The sequence below is a fragment of the Mandrillus leucophaeus genome, unplaced genomic scaffold, assembly GCF_000951045.1.
Source record: "Mandrillus leucophaeus isolate KB7577 unplaced genomic scaffold, Mleu.le_1.0 Scaffold1612, whole genome shotgun sequence".
NCBI classification, from domain to species: domain Eukaryota; kingdom Metazoa; phylum Chordata; class Mammalia; order Primates; family Cercopithecidae; genus Mandrillus; species Mandrillus leucophaeus.
In genome coordinates this window covers 187,855-191,927 of record NW_012101602.1, presented here as the reverse complement: position 1 = coordinate 191,927, position 4,073 = coordinate 187,855, and positions in this window count along the sequence as shown.

Here is a 4,073-nt window from a genome sequence, read left to right as displayed (position 1 = left end):
TTACAGATTCTATGTTACTCCTATACAACTAACAATGTCATCTTTCACAGAATTAGTAAAAACATTCACATGGAACCAAAAAAGAACACAAACAGCCAAAGCAATCCTAAGCAAAAAGAACAAATCTGGAAGCATCATACCACCTGATTCCAAGCTATACTATGAGGCTACAGTAATCAAGACAGCATGGTAATCGTACAAAAACAGACACATAGACCAATGGAACAGAATAGAAAACCCAGAAATAAAGCTGCACACCTACAGCCATATGTTCTTCAACAAAGCTGACAAAAACAATGAAGAACGCACCCCTATTCAATAAATGATGCTGGGATAACTGGCTAGCCGTATGCAGAAAGATTAAACTGCACCCCTACACCATATAAAAAATTAAGTAAAATGGACTAAAGACTTAAATGTATGACCTAAAACTATAAGATTCATAGAAGCAGCCTAGGAAATACCCTTCTCAACATTGGCCTTGGCAAAGAATTTTGGGCTAAGTCCCCAAAAGCAATGGCAACAACAACAAAAATTGACAAGTGGGACCTAATTAAAAGTAAAAAGTTTCTGCACAGCAAATAAACTATCAACAGAGTAAACAGACAACCTACAGAAATGAGAGAAAATATTTACAAACTATGTATCTAACAAAGGTTTAATATCCAGACTCTATAAGGAACTTAAACCAACAAGCAAAAAAACAACTCCATTAAAAAATGGGCAAAGAACATGAACAGACACTTCTCAGGAGATATACGAGTGACCAACGAGCATATGGAAAAGTACTCATCATCGCTAATCATCAAAGAAATGCAAATCAAAACCATAATGAGATACCATCTCATACCAATCAGAATAACTATTATTAAAAAGTCAAATAATATTAGATGCTGGCAAAGCTGCAAAGAAAAGGGAATGCTTATACACAATTGATGGGAATGTAAATTAGTTCAGCCACTGTTAACAAAACATAATTATATTCTCAGGTTACTAAGGGGTTTAATTAAGAACGATTAAATGTCTCAAACATTTATTTTGGCATCTTTGATATTACTAGCACAGCAAATCCCGCTGTCCCATATCTCTTTCAAATCATTACCTTCTCCATGTTTCCCAGAGAAAAACCTTATCCTAATTTAAAGTTCCACCTATTAGTTTCACCTACACTTGAACTTTTTACAAATAAAATCACACAGCACACAAAAACAAACAAAAAGTGTTATAATCATGTTGTGGTTTATAAACTCAAGATAACATGAGTTAGGGCTTGGATACATCCAAATAGTAGGATATTCATCATGTCAGCTTTCTCAAAAACTAATGTCTTTTTTATTTTTAGAGTTAGGTGTTAGATACCATTTCCTTCAAATCCTTAATTTTATATAGAGAGATGGACTTACTTTGCCTAAGTGTAGTTTGTGACAGCATCAAGACAGGCATCCAGATTTCTTAAAACATGCAGCAATGTTCTTTCTCTTGGATTATTACCCTTACAGTTAAGTAAAGTAATGGGTTCATTACTACTGGCTACATGTAACTGGAAGAATTGATGCTCCCTCTCTATTAAGTCTTGCTAGTTGAAAATCCAGTTCTTATTTTGTGAATAAAACATCTGTACATGGACTTTGAGTACTAAAGAATCAGAAGCTCTTGTCCTAGAAGAGCTTCCATTCTGAATGGCAAAATACCAAAGAAATGTGAAATTAAAAGTTAAAAATAAGTTAAAATATAATTTAAGACAGCACAAGTACTCCCACAAGACAGATTAATTGCCAATAAAATGGGTCTTGTACCTGATATTCAATACAGCCTTTTAAAAAATTATAACTCAGTATTTTAAAGAAACACATCTACCTTTGTAGCATTATTTAATGGACAAACTTAAAATATCAGTATAACACAGGAAGGACAAGATACACTGTCTACAAGTGAAACAAATAACTGTCTTCAGGTTATGGAACACAGCTTTCTGTCCCCAAGAGCATAAAATGTGCCTTTATAACACTTTTCTAAGGTACCCATTAGTTATGAATCCCTCAGAGTATTGAGTTATTGCCTTAAAATAAGACAAACTGGCCAGCCTGAACACAGCACAAGTTTCTGAGATGCTGATAGGCAAACATTTTACAGTCAAAAAATATCTTTAAAAAGTGGGAAAATAAAATTCAAGTTTTATAAAAAACAACTCCAACTTTAGGAGGAGGAAGACATTCAAAACTATTTCAAAAACAAAACTAATGAGTTTGCTAATTATTTGCTTAAGAATGATTAACAAGATAATAATTAAATGTTCTTTTAAACTCTTTAGTAGGTACAATTTCTAAACAGTAATTATTTGCATTTGCCTCCTGGAACACTTTTATTCATGAAAAAAATGGTAATAAGAGTTTTAAAGTAAATAATTTAACACACAATTTCAATGTGAAAATTCTTTTCCACATGGGTTTTATTAAAAGTACCTTTCTGAATATTAGTTTCATATTCAATTAAACTTATTTTTATTTCTAGGTGGATTGGAAATACAGTGACCAATTATCCCAGTTTGCTTAGGATTGAGGGGTTTCCTGAGATGCAGGACCTTCAGTACTAAATTGTAACAGTTGAGCAAAGAAGGACAGTTGGTCACCCTAGTTGGAATATATATGTGGCCAATCTGTGTTCCCAATGAAAACAAAAAGAGCTAGATAATATACAGAACCCGTTTAATTGAAGACAGCAAAGATCTGCTACAGTGACAAGAAATGGCGGGAATAAGACTCCAAAAGGGAGACACTTAAAGAGGTGAGCTGATGTTTACTGATGATTTTACCATGGAGACATTTATCAATTCTAGGCAAATGGAGGTTGAGACTCCAGGCTACTGTAGTACAGCTTTTAGGGAGACCTAGGACTTTTAACTAAAAGGTCAGCTTTTCCTTCAGGATATTTATAGAACTTTTGTATTAGGTGGATGCAAAAGTAATTGCAGTTTTTTGTATGTAGATATTAGGTTGGTACAAAAGTAATTGCAGTGGCAAAAATCGCAATTACTTTTGCACGAACTAATATCTACATGCAAAGACTCTGAAGAGTAAAGCAGAGTTTTTGGCATTCTCACATGTCAAAGATTAGTATGCGTTCGGTACATGCCAGAAGAAGGGCTGCAAAAAAACACAGCAAGCTCCCAGTTAAAACACCTGGAGGGCCAAAGGTAAAAAGAGGCCGAGTGAGTCTCATGACAAATACAACTAAACCTTGAAATTAGTACAGTCACTAATTACATTAAGGTGCTTAGCCATCTATCTGCATAGCGGGGAAAAAATGATCCCTCTGTGGAGGCAAACATCTTTTTTTTATTTAACAAAATACCAATTATTTGAAAAAACTTTATTAGTAATGCCAAAAGACAGGACTACATGATCAAAAACCAAGAAAACAAAAAACAGATACTCCAAATATTGGAATTAGTTGATAATTACCTTAAAATAAATATAATATGTCTAAGAAACAAAGAAAGATAGATAAAACAATTAAGAATTTCCTCAGAGAATATTAATAAAAATCTTTTAATAATCAAATGTAGGCATGCAAGGAAAAATATACACATACACATGATCTGAAATGTAGAACCCATTAGATGTTTGAGAGTAGATGAAACGGATGACAAAATCAGTGAAACAAAAGACAAGTCAACAGAAATAGCCAAACTTAAAGAGAAAAAATTCAATGGGAAAAATGGAAGAGCGTAAGAGATATGTGGGACATAATCAAATGTCTAAGAACAATACATAATTAGAATATCGAACAGGAGAGAGAAAATGGGGCAGAAACAATACATGAAAAGATAATGGCCAAGAATCTCCCAAGCTGAAAAAAAACACCATCCTATGGTATCAGAAAGTTCAGGCAGGAAGCTCAAGCAGAATAAAAAGGGAAACAATAACAAAAAAGACAAATCCTTTACAGCCCTTGTAAGTTGGATTCCTAGGTATTTTATTCTCTTTGAAGCAATTGTGAAAGGAAGTTCATTCACGATTTCGCTCTGTTTGTCTGTTACTGGTGTATAAGAATGCTTGTGATTTTTGCACATT